Below are 13,983 nucleotides of genomic sequence, written 5' to 3' on the forward strand. Positions count from 1 at the left end.
CAGAAACTACAAAACATCACTCTTCTAGTAGACTACTAACAAAGTCTACCTAGCTTAATCGTTCATTTTGGTAAAAATTATTGTCCGAAATAGACGTGTAAGCCAAAATTAAGTACGAGCTCCATTAAAAAAATTGTTGATGAGTTCCTCAACTATTGTCACATACCTACACTTTTTAACGTCACATTCAAGCAAGTAATCTGGAAAAATCTAACTCCATCATGCTTGCTTGTGACGACTACCATGACCAACAGCGTTTTTTCTTAGTTTCTACTTCGGAGAAATTTTAATGAAATTGCCATGGATTGTCAATAGCAAGCAACAAAGGGGGTATAAACAGTTGCGTAAACGAATACAGGAGCATAAAAGGCAAGAGTCAGTGATCTTAAAGGAGCAGATCATCTGTTGAGAATGCAAGGTGATTCGTATCTATTAAATATTATTTTGGTAGTAAGGGAGAGATGAACATCTGTCGCATAAGAATCAAATTTTAAAATAAGACTGGACACTCGAATGAATTCGTTATAAAAGTTGACATTTTAGGGCTACGCTGCTGACGCTTAAACTTCGTAGCTTTTCAATCCTTTTCCTTTCATATCTGGTTTACCCCACTTCCTTCTTTTTTAACACTCGTGTTTCGTGGGAAAAATTAATTTATTTTTAACAATCTCTGAAGAAACAGACATTGGTGAGGATCTTGCAGCTGTTCTAAATTTTTGAAAATTATTCGCAGCTGCGGAATCTTTAACATTATCTGCATTAGTTATGAAGACATTACCTATCGGTGACACATGAAAATGCCGGACCGGGACTCGAACCCGTATCCTCGCTTGTCGCGAACAGTTGCCTTGACAACTTCGGCTGTCCGAGCACTATTCCAGGACCTAATGCAGCTAAAGTCAGAAAGAGTCCTCAACTGTGAATAAATTTCATAAAAAGATTTAAAGTTGGCTGTTTCAAAATCTGAACCTATGAAACTTGCTCCAAACCTTTTTATTCATTTTTCTGACTTTTGTGCGAAAAATGCCATTAGCAGAGTTTGTACGTCGCTACTGAAACGCCTTATATTTTGTACCAGTCGCTAGCTGAAAAGCTTCGAACAAAAACGTTCATAAAAGAAATAGCTGTGACAGCTGTGCCATCCGTTGATAAAATCTTTGTTTAATAGATCTGGGACCATCCACTGATGACCTTCAGACGGCTAGCTTACGGCGCTGAGATGAGGAATTATTAAAACTGATATTTTCTAAGTTATTTCGTCAAGAGCCTAAGAACGATAAGCTAGTCTGTACTAGGGATGGCGGTTATCGCTAAAACGACCGGTTTTCGGTTATATCGGTTTTTCCACATTAGCTTAATCTGGCTGTTGAAACCGCTCAAAATAACTCGCTGTTGAAATAACAGATTTTCGGTTTTTTATTCCTGATATTCCCTCTAATAAACGTAGAATTCGAACAAAGATTGAAAATTTTTGACTCTCGCAGTTTTAATATACCGTTCGCTGCTTCTCTCGAATTGTGGTTAAGTTGCTGAGTACTACAAAAAATCACCAGTATCTTCCTACTGATTCCAATTTCTTGAAGTCTGCTAAAAAATCATGTTGTAATCGAAGATCGCACAACTATTTGGGCATAACGAACAGTCAGTGCTAAAGAGTGAAAACTGAGGTTGAATAACTGTTTCTAATATTAATTTGTCCGTTTTCAAGGGCTACAAGCAGATAAACGCATATTGTATAGACATAGGCAGCAGATCAACTACGTACTATTTTTACTATATATTATGAATGAATTGTTGTGAAGTTTTTAATTTATTACTGTTACCACAGTTTCCTTCCTTTTTCATTATTTCATAGAAATGGCAGACAAATCTTTAATCTTTGAAAGCAAATGAAGCATTTTACTTCATTGCTACGTCACTTAGTAAAAATATTACCAGGCTAGGGTTGGTGCCATTCCGCAATACAACGGATGTCTGGCAACGACAGGGAGAAACTACCGTATATATCAGGTGGAGGCAAGTCTTGTTCGTTGCACGTACACACGTACCCTGTCACGACTCATAGGAACAGGGACATCATTGCCTCAGCAGTGCTGCAAAAATTCTTATGCCACAAGTTTGTTGCTTGTTTCTGTCGGCGTTGTTAGTACTGATCACTTTCTCGATTTTCTTTTATGATACAGTATTTCAAACCAACGCAAATTTTACAACTGTAAATTACTCCTTTTTTAAAAAAAACATTTGTTTAATAGTATGGCTAATAGATATTTCGGGTTTTTTACTCGGCTATTAGCAAAAGATAAAAAATACCCGTTATAACTGAGACCATACAAATACCAAAAAATAACGGTTATTCAGAACACCGGTAGCAGTTTTAGCCGGTCGGTTTTTCCCATCCCTGGTCTGTACGCTCGAGCGAGAACAGCCTACTTAAAGATTCGGACCCGCTGTGAGGGAAGACAGCCGGGTGCGACTTGGTTGTCGCCACGTAAACACGTGCAGCAGTGCCCCGAGGAGCGGCGTCTAATTCTGCATCGTTTCGGCTAACGGCCGAGCAACCAAAGAAAAAAAGAGGAAAAAGAGACCTGGAGCGTAATGGCTGGCGCACAGCGTCGCTGAAAGCCCGCCAGATTCACAAATACACGGCCGCGGCGGCTAACGTTGCTGCTTTTTTATTCCAGGAAGGAGGAAAACGCTTCTTAATTCTCTCACTTGGGGCGCAGCCAATACTTAATTTAAGAGGAACGTAATGGTTTGGAGCGCATGAAACAGGCCATTGTTCTCCACGCGTTGCAGATATGTCGTCTGTTTTGTGGGTGGGCTCCAGGCGCGTGGCCCTCAAAGAGCAGGGCTCTCTACAATGTGCTATTTAAAGACGACGCAGCTTTGTCTCTGTTGCGGTTTTATCTAATACGCGCCATAAAAATATTACAGTAGACATCAGCTGGTGCGATAATCTATTTTATCCTGCGATTTAGTAAACTCTTTGCCTCAACTGTCCGCGCAAGTAATGTATATCGCTGAAAGTCTGCCAGAAAACGGCACATTAACATTTACACCAGAATAACTCCGATATCAACGGATATACTTGCAGTGGTTTGTGAAGAAGTAGTATTGTGTGAAATACATAATGAGGTCGTCATTTTTTCCGATTTCCCGTCTTTCCTTAGTTGCCTCAAAATTCATAGAGGTATATTTCGTCTTCGCAACTAAATGCAAACTGTTTTTTTTTTTTTTTTTTTGCTATGAACGTTTCGCTTCTTTTGTTTGCGATGCATCTTCAGGGGCCTGGAATACATATTTGTTATCAGAATATAATAAATGCGTTATATGATAGTTACAAATATGTTACTATATTACGTTTACTCTTGTTTTTCAGGTTAGAAACAATTTTCGTAGCACAAGTTACCTGAAGTTATATTATCGTTTGGTGTTACTTACGATTTATTATAAGCAGAGAAGGAATATTTGTTACAGGCCACTGACCGGCCGCTTTGACCGAGCGGTTCTGGGCGCTTCAGTCCAGAACCGCGCTGCTGTTACGGTCGCAGGTTCGAATCCTGCCTTGGGCATGGATGTGGGTGATGTCCTTAGGTTAGTTAGGTTTAAGTAGCTCTAATTCTAGGGGACTGATGACCTCAGATGTTAAGTCCTATAGTGCTTAGAGCCATTTGAACCATTTGAACAGGCCACTGAAGATACTTCACAAATAAAGGAAGCGAAACGCTTGTGGCAGAAAACAAATTGCCTTTCATTTAGCTGCGAAGACGGTATAAGAATAAATACAGATTGTGCCACAAAGTGTAAGTCATGATGCTTCAAAATTAAATCTCTCTTAATACTACATTCTGTAAGAAGGATGCTCCACTTGGCTTATGTAGTCTCGATTATAAGCCTAAACGCTTAAACCCTACATCAGACGGCGAATCGTTTGATTACAGAAATATCTTGAGCTTTTTGTTCGGCTACAGAAGCCCGATGTACGTAAATAACCGTTCATCTTTTTGAACGTCGAGACATTGCTTTGATGATGACGTATCAAGAACTCGTCTGATATCAGATAGCGACTGGTCAGTGAGGCCTGAAAATTCAATCGTGCGTTGGGTATGTGACTCTCTGTGAGCTGGTCCGTTTTCACTTACATTATGGGTTGCATAGTGTACGCGAAACTTCCTTTAGCAGCATACAACTAGTTAGTTTTACTTTCCGTGGATCATTTTGTACGATAAATCGTAATGATGTGGAAGAATCATTTTAGATTCACATCGCAGATTAATTTGTACATAGACTTTGGTTACATTCTGAACATATGTAAGCGTGAGTGTTTTTTACAAAAAGAAAAAAATGACATACAGAAGTGAGTTAGTAATTCCTATCCACGACCTTTTACACACTACAATAATAGAAATTCTTCTACGGAACAGAAGGAGTTGTCAAGGAGAGACTTCTTCATGGTTGTTTTCAAATTTTACTTTGTTGTCTGTCAGTCCTTTTATATTAAGTGATCAAAAACTTTTCTTGCATCGTTCAGCGCCCCTTTTTGTGCTAAAGACAACCTTGACGCGGAGTAATGAACGTCGTTTTTCCTTCTGGTATTGTAATTATGTGTATCATTGTTCCTTTTGAACTGCAGTGGATTATGTACTACAAACTTCATGAGGGAATAAATACAGTGCTTAGCAGCAGTCAGAATGCCCATTGCCTTAAACAGGTATCTACAAGATTATCGTGGTGAGCACCTAAAATTACTCTTGCAGCACGTTTTTAAGCAACCGAGATTTTCTTTCTTAATGGTGAATTACCCCAGAACATTACTCTATATAACGTTACTGAATGAAAATATGTAAAATATGTCAACTTACTGATTTGTCCCCCCCCCCCCCCCCCCTCCGAAGTGCAAATGTGACTGAACTAAGTTGTTTTAGGAATTCCAAGATGTGCTTTTTCCTGTTTAAATTCTCGTCGATATGGACATCTACACTGAAGCAACAAGAACGAACGCTGTGTAATGCACTTTCTACATTATGCATAAAGGCAAAAAATATTCGGAGTAACCAATAATCTTACAGCGTCTCTTGTATCAGGAATGAAATACACAATATTTTGGCACAATGTATTCTATATATGAATGTAATATTATTTGATCAGAAAGATTGAGTGATTGTAAATGCGCCCACAGCAGTTAACACCATCAGTCAAACAGGAGCGAAATTAACTGAATTTTCCGTCGGTACTTGGCAGAACATGATAATAATATTAACACGGAAAACACTTCTTAACGTTCTGCGGAATTATATTGATTTGGTCACGAACTGGCTTTCGTCTCCTTAGGCAATCTTCAGATGACAGCTGATCGTCGTAAACATAGATAAATATGATCTGCGACTTACACAGATATTATTTGTACAGCAGATAAAAAAATGACAGTGCGCGTACATTGGAAAACAATACATTTTCGTCTCATAGAAATAATTACATTAACTTAATTTAAGAAAAGGAAAGCAGGCAATTGAGAATGATCATTTAAGACAAAGCTGGCATTTTGTGTCACGTGTTTGTAGATTTCCAGTATTTCTGCTTTCCTTAACAGAATGTAAAACTTCACACTCTACATCCTATGAATGGTTTTCTGTTAAAAGATGATCAGCAAGAGTTGAATCTTTGTTCCTCGATCTCTACCTCCTCTCATGTTCAAATGGCCTCTTTGCCACAGCTGTGTCTGATAGAACAACACTTACTTTTCCGTACTGCTTGCATGTGATTTTATACACACTACTCCGTGCCAAGGGTTGCAATTTCTCTTTACTATTGAATAAAAATTTTGGTATGCTATTGGTACTGTACTTACGAGTTGCGAGACTTTAACGTTTTTGCAGGGTTGTCTGAAATGCTGCCAATATTAAAATTATGGACGAAATGTCTATAGTGGACAAACGCTGATAGGACACGCCGAAACTACAGACTTATTTACTGAAAAACAGCCGAGTGAACCGAAAAATTACGACCTGAGTGCATTTCCAACTTCTCACGACGTAATGAATAGTCTATTAAATTTCGGGCATACAGCCGCGCAAATAAAATTTCCTCCACTGATATTTCGACCGCGTATCGTCCGGCCATCCTCAGAGTGAGTCACAAGACTGTGACTGTAACTCACTCTGTGGATGGCCGGACGATACGCGGCCGAAATATCAGTGGAGGAAATTTTATTTGCGCAGCTGCATGCCCGAAATTTAATGGACTATGCGACATGAGTGTTTGTCACAGCATCACGCAGACATACTTAAAACATGACTTTTCTGACAAAATTCTTTGAAAGCGACAGATTAAGCTATTTCTGCACTTCCAAAGTTTTCTTCGTCAGGCGAGGAAAGTTACAAGCAAAAACGAGAAGACTATTTACAGATACGTCAAACTGTCATATTACGAGGATTCTCTGCAAAGTTAATATGTGAGTCTCATAAAACTGGTTGTTGGTATCGCAGAGTTGTTTGCTTATGACTTCAGTTTTACCACTTGTAAATTGAGTACATATGCCAACGCAGAGTTCCCCTCTGATACTATGATTTGCTTTTTTCATGCGAAAGGCGAAATATCTATTGAAGTCAATCGCGATGTCTATTTGTGTATAAAGTCTTATGAAGAGCATAATATCGAAGAATAAGAAGGAGAAATTCTGCCAATGACGAGTCAGGGCACGGAAGTCCATCCTTAGCCTCTGACGAAACTAATGGATACTTCATCAATGGATACCAGTGCCAAGGACTGCAAAACTTACAAACAGTTTGAGATATCGAAGACTCTGTTCATGCTGGGTGGCACAAATTCTGGTTATAAGTAACGAACTAAATCGTTAAGATGTGATACATACATTTCTCACTCTTCTCACTGAGGAGCCAAAAAATTTTACCACCTAATTAATAGCGTACTGGTCCTTCTTTGGAACGCAGTACAGCAGCTATTCTGCGTGGAGTGAATTCGGAAAGTTCTTGGCAGTTTTCGGAAGTATGTAGCACCACGCAGTTCTTGAAAATTACGGAGTGGTAGTTTGCGGACGCGGAGCTGGTGCCCAAAAACGTTACGGATATGTTCCATCAGGTTCAGATCAGGCGAATCTGGTGAGCAAGACATCAACGTCAGTTCACTTTCATGCTCCTCAAACCACCGTAGCACGATTCTGGTCTTGTGTCAAGGACATTTATCCTGCTGGAAGATGCCATCACTGTAAGGGAAGGCTTCAGACATGAAGGGATGCAGACGGTCTGCGACGTGCTCCCATGCTGGTCACAAGACTGGTAACGAGTTCTTATGGTACGGCATTCCATTCCTCCACCAGTGCGCTTGACAGCTGCTGGGTGGTCGTTCGTGAATGTGGACGTGCTGCAATACAGCTGCCCACCGCTTCCCAAACTTATTTGATGAGATTTAGCTCCAGAGAACGGGCAGCTCAGTCCATCTGCCGAATATCCTCTAGTTCCAAGAGCTCATCCACCTACGCAGTTCGATTTGGTCGCGCACTGTCATCGATAAAAGTGAAATAAGGGCTGAATGCACCGCTACAAAGAGGCAATGGGGAAGGAGTATAGTGTCACAATAACATTGCCCGGAGAGTACCGTGTTCAAAGATTTGTAGCGCAGTACGTCCATGTAACATTTTGCCTCCCCACGCTGTAGCACCTGGACCATCAAAAGGATGATGTTCGACAATGGTCCTGGGTGCATTAAGTATTCCTACCTCTCACCATATAAAGGCAACCAGGAACATTGTCGAACATAATCGTTTTGGTGGCCGAGGTGTATGTGTGTGGGGATAATACACTCATGCGCATAAATTAAGGATAATGCTGATACATGGTGAAACAACGCTCTGGTGGGCGGTTTGTGGGTTTAAATTGCCTCGAGGTATGACCATGCGGTGCATTTGACCTGCAGTCGTGGCACGGTGGCGCTGGCAGCAGTCCACATACGCAGAGGTGTGCTTGTGCTTGTCAGAGTACGGTGGAGCGAATAAGTGTGCAGACGTTTTCAGACATGCTAATGGTGACTGGTTGTTGAAAATGGCTCAAAGAACACATATTGATGACGTTATGAGGGGTAGAACACTAGGGCGACTGGAGGCTGATCAAACACAGCAGGTTATATCACGAGCCCTCCGTGTGCCACAAAGTGTCATCTCAAGATTATGGCAACAATCCAGCAGACAGGAAACGTGTCCAGGCGCTACAGTACGGGACGTCCACAGTGTACAATACCACAAGAAGACCGATATCCCACCAGCAGTGCCCGCAGACGGCCACGGAGTACTGCAGGTAGCCTTGCCCGGGCCCTTACTGTAGCCAATGGAACAGTTGTATTCAGACACACAGTCTACAGACGATTGAAGAGACGTGGTTTATTCGCCCGGATAACTGCAAGGTGCATTCCACTGACCGCTGGTCACAGGAGAGCCCGTAAAGCTTGGTGTCAAGAACACAGTACATGGTCATTGGAACAGTGGCCCTAGGTTATGTTCATAGGCGAGTCCATGTATAGTCTGAACAGTGATTCTCGCTGGGTTTTCATATGGCGTGAACCAGGAACCAGATACCAACCCCTTAATGTCCTTGAAAGGGACCTGTATGGAGGTCGTGGTTTCATGGTGTGGGGTGGGATTATGATTGGTGTACGTACACCCCTGCATGTCTTTGACAGAGGAACTGTAACAGATCAGGTGTATCGGGACGTCATTTTGCACCAGTATGTCCGCCTTTTCATGGGTGCAGTAGGTCCCACCTTCCTCCTGATGGATGATAACACACGGTCCCACCGAGCCGCCATCGTGGAGGAGTACCTTGAAACAGTAGACATCAGGCGAATGGAGTGGCCTGCCTGTTCTCCAGACCTAAACCACATCGAGCACGTCTTGGATGCCATCAGGTCGACGTATCGCTGCACGTCTTCAAACCTCTAGGGCACTTCAGGAGCTCTGACAGGCACTGGTGCCAGAATGGGAGGCTATATCCCAGCAGCCGCTCGACCACCTTATCCAGAGTATGCCAATCCGTTCTGCGGCCAGTGTACGTGTCCACGGTGATCATATCCCATATTGATGTCGGGGCACATGTGTAGGAAACAGTGGCGTTTTGTAGCACACGTGTCTCGGGACGGTTTTCTCAACTTATCACCAATACCGTGGACTTACAGATCTGTGTCGTGTGTGTTCCCTAAGTGCCTATGCTATTAGCGCCAGTTTTGTGTAGTGCCACGTTATGTGGTACCACATTCTGCAATTATCCTTAATTTATGAGCATGAGTGTATTACATGGGCATACTGACCTCCAACTCATTGAACATGGTACACTCACTGGTCAGCGTTATTGTGAGACTATACTCCTTCCCCATATCCGTCTTTCAGGGATGCATTCGGCCCTGACTTCATTTTTATGGATGCCAATGCGAGAGCGCCTCAAACTGCGCAAGCAGAGGAGATCTTGAAATGAGTCTATATTCGGCGAATGGACTGCCCTGAACGTTCCCCATCCCCATCGAGCACGTGTGGGATGCGTTGGGGAGACGTATTGCAGAACGTGCACTTGAACCAACCATCATCCAGCACTTGTGAAGTGCGCTGGTAGAGCACTGACACGCCCTATCACGAGAACTCCTTAACAACCTTGTCGCCAAAATGGGATGACGCTGCATAGCTTCCGCTGCCGTCTATGCTGATCACACAACCTCTTAACAAGTACGTAATAAAATGAAACACCTGCAAGCGTAATTTAGATGTTAATTTATCATATGGCAACCAGTTTCGGTGACCATCTTCAGGTTTTAGCTGATGTTGATTGGAGTGGCAATCAGTAAAACAAAGCCGTTTTTCGTTGCGATGGGGTCTTCTCATGAAATTTCAATCACTAGTTTTCTCTTCCAATTGTGAAAACATTCTTTTGGCACCCACCTACATAGGGAGAAATGATAATCACGATAAAATAAGAAAAATCAGAGATCGCACAGAAAAATTTAAGTGCTCATTTTTCCAGCGCGCCGTTCGAGAGCGGAACAGTAGAGAGACAGGTGGAAGGTGGTTCAAATGGTTCAAATGGCTCTGAGCACTATGGGACTTAACAGCTGAAGTAATCAGTCCCCTAGAAATTCGAACTACTTAAACCTAACTAACTTAAGGACATCACACACATCCATGCCCGAGGCAGGATTCGATCCTGCGACCGTAGCAGTCGCGCGGTACCAGACTGAAGCACCTAGAACCGCTCGGCCACTGCGGCCAGCTGGTAGGTGGGTCATTGAACCCTCTGCCAGGCACTTTATTGTGAATAGCAGAGTAATCACGTAGATATAGATGTAGAGAAGGGGGTGAACTCCGATTGTATACACGGTCCACATCGGTGGCCAGCATCTATGAACTGATTTCCGCAGGAAACTGTAACAATTATGTTGTGTCTGCAGACATCAGCTACCAACTCGAGTGAGTCTAATGAGTTTTCAGAACACGTTTATGAAATCATTTCCTGTGTCGCTATTTCACGTCCAGTTTTTGCGAACTGTTGTGTAAATATTTCGTGCTGTCTAATCAACTATATAGCGATACAAAATGAAATTCTCTCCGTCCGACCAGGCCATGAAGGCCCAACGGTGTCGACCGGCCGCCGTTCATCCTCAGCCCACAGACAGCACTGGATGAGGATATGGAGGGGCATGTGGTCAGCACACCGCTCTTCCGGCCGTTGTCATTTTTTCGTGACCGGAGCCGCTACTTCTCAATCAAGTAGCTCCACAGTTTGCCTCACAAGGGCTGAGTGCACCCCGCTTGCCAACAGCGCTGGACAGACCGGATGGTCACCCATCCAAGTGCCAGCCCAGCCCGACAGCGCTTAACTTCGGTGATCTGACGGGAACGGGTGGTATCACTGCGGCAAGGCCGTTGGCACAAGTGAAATTCTGCTCGAATAGAATCATGACGTTACTGTGCTTTCCGACAGCAACTTGCAACGGAAGAGAGATCTACAAATGTAACTGTCATAATGGATATGTAAAGTATGTTGTTTAATTGCTAAAACAGTGCATGCTGCAAGGTCTCAGTTGCAAAATGCCTATCTATCGGCTTCCAGAAGCAACATAAATTTGATTTTCAGTATTTTATATAATTATCAACAGAATTTTCCCAACTGTCTTTCCACAGTGGCAACACCGGTTCCCGGCAGATCACCGAAGTTAAGTGGTGTCGTGCTGGGCTAACACTTGAATAGGTGATCATTCGGTCTGCCGAGCGCTGTTGGCAAGCGGGGTGCACTCACCCGTTGTGAGGCAAACTGAGGAGCTACTTGATTGGTTCAAAAATGGTTCAAATGGCTCTGAGCACTATGGGACTTAACATCGATGGTCATCAGTCCCCTAGAACTTAGAACTACTTAAACCTAACTAACCTAAGGACAGCACACAACACCCAGCCATCACGAGGCAGAGAAAATCCCTGACCCCGCCGGGAATCGAACCCGGGAACCCGGGTACTTGATTGGGAAGTGGCGGCTCCGCTCTCGTAAATTGACATACGGTCGGGAGAGCGGTGTGCTGACCACATGCCCCTTCATATCCGCATCCAGTCACGCCTGTGGGCGGATGATGACACGGCGGACGATCGGTGCCGTTGGGCTTTCATGGCCTGTTCGGGAGGAGTTTGCTTTTTATCTACCGAATTTAAAAATTTAAAATGCTTTCTTAATCTATTCATTACGGGTATAAGCTTATGTTAAAGGTTTTAAACAGTGAGACAAGTGCTCAGTAAGAAACTGTGTATATGTCGTGAGGCAGTGTAACATACGCCATGCAAATTACGCACACTATCTTCATTGAGAATTTTAGAATGCGAGCACTTAGCGACTTCCAACAAACTTTCCACATAACTTCAAACCTTTTCGAAACATTTTCTCGATGGCACATAACACAAAATAAAGAAAGAACAAAAGTTTACTCTTCGCTGTTCATGCAGTAAAACTTCAGAGTCAGACATGACATTTTAATTTATTACTTCTTATCTACTATTTCTGTTTGTGACACATTTTGTAGACAGCATCCACATGTACCACTGTATGTACACTCTTTGACATAAAACTTGACCAGCGGCCGGCCGCTGCAGAGGCTAAGTCCGCGCCGATCGCGACATGGGACAAATAAACTGACCGACTCGCTAATTCTCTAAGTCCGATTATCTGCACAATCTGGCAACACTGTAGACTGCGGCACTTCCTGGAGGAAGTCTTGTCCCATGATAAACACCAGGCTGTGGACGCCTGTGGTCTAGCGGTAGCGTGCGTTGCTGCTGTTCCCAATGTTTGTGGATCGAGAGCAGCTGGCACAAAGTATTTTTATAGCCTCTTTAGTCTGAATGCTGCAGATGTGAACGTAATGGTAGCGCAGATTCAATCTATTACGCTTTCGGACACACCGATATCAAAATTTTATCCAGTAACGATTTTGCGGCAGATTTCCTGCAGACTGTCCTCCTCTGGACGCCGTATGTGGAAAGGCTCCGGGATCCATTTGCTGGCTACCGGCAGCGGCCGTGGCGACAGCAGTGGCCTTGCTCTCCCCCGTTCTTTTAACGAAAGCGCCTGCCACCGCTCACCGCTTTTGATAATTTAAAACACTTTATTATTAAATGTTCCTCCACAGAAAATTTCTACGATTTCCATTCACGCTCGAAAGCAACGGAGACAGATGCCCAGATCAGTAGGTGGTTCTTTTCCTTTCAAAGTCAATTATTTGTGCAACTTTTGGCCAGTATTCAGATGTATTCGTCAAGCCAGAGTGAGCGCCTGTGTTGTAAAGTATGGTAAGTCTATGAGATAAACTGTGCGAGTACCTTGCAATGCATGCTCTGTAGCAGTGCAAGAACACTGAACATTTGGAGTTCCATGTATGGATTCATGAAGTGTTTAACGTTGATCGGAATGATAGTTAAGGTCATCAGATTTAAATCAGAAAAATTTATCGTTTTGGAGGTTTCAGAGAATGGAAAGGAATTGATAACGCCGGTGTCAGAAAACGTCTGCAGTTAAATGCTATCGCAAAAATGTAGAAGAGAGCGACTATATTAATCAACATGTGCACTTCATAAACAACCTCCTGACACGTTAGACCTAAATGACGAACAAAGCTCAAATTCGTATCGTTGACAATTGGTTTGAATCTTTTCAGGAACTATTTTACAGTGAAGCAACTTGGCATTTGCAAAGCAGACTTCCATAACATTAACATAATCTACTAAGTCGAAATTGCACGAAGATTGATGTGTAAAGGCATTCTTCAGATTTCGTATAAGGAATTTTTACTAGCAGTTTGCAACTCCATTAATTAAAATGGAAAATAAAAGACTGTATTCAGAGGCTTTCACCGATACTGGAACTGCAATCTTAAATAGCACTAGCATCGCAACGCACAAGGGAACCACTGAGCTATCGACACACTGGCGGCAACGTGCGGACTGTAGTCATTGCGATATTGCCCGAGCCTCAAAACGCAACCTTAAACACACAAACAGGTATTACTTATGTAAAGAACGTCGTTCTTGGAGTCCAGAAATTAAATATACTTTCTAAGGGTCTCATCTTACAGTGGATTATATCGTGTGAGTCTTCGATGTGGAAAACGAATGTCAAGTGAATTTAGCGAGGTGATGCCGGGCTACACCCGGAAGTAAATACACTATCACAGTGTTGACAAATACTTGTTACGACGCTGCCAATTCTCGGCTCTCTTACGAGGCAGCTCTAGCGAAATGCTTGTCGTGATTGTCCGATACGGTTCTTCAGAGGGCAGACGGGCGCGCACGTTTGCTTTTTATGCGGCGTTCTCCCCTGATAGTTTCTGACGTCGCTTTGTGGGCTACGTATACATTTGAGGCATTCAATTATCATTAATCCAGAATGATACTAGTTTCAGTTTCCGGCGTGGAAGAAGGCTGTTGACGCCGACATTATATCATTTCAA

At 42.9% G+C, this 13,983-nt stretch overlaps 1 protein-coding gene and 1 pseudogene across 9 annotated transcripts in view; both read right to left on the reverse strand.

Annotated features, from left to right (window-relative positions):
• Nucleotides 1-13,983, reverse strand: part of LOC124616597 (probable basic-leucine zipper transcription factor N) — a 424,224-nt gene that overhangs the window by 99,744 nt on the left and 310,497 nt on the right. The gene's annotated exons all lie outside the window — the stretch shown is intronic.
• LOC124555551 lies at nt 10,806-10,923 on the reverse strand (annotated as a pseudogene).

Source organism: Schistocerca americana, chromosome 1 (genome assembly GCF_021461395.2).
Source record: "Schistocerca americana isolate TAMUIC-IGC-003095 chromosome 1, iqSchAmer2.1, whole genome shotgun sequence".
In the NCBI taxonomy this organism is placed as follows: Eukaryota; Metazoa; Arthropoda; class Insecta; order Orthoptera; family Acrididae; genus Schistocerca; species Schistocerca americana.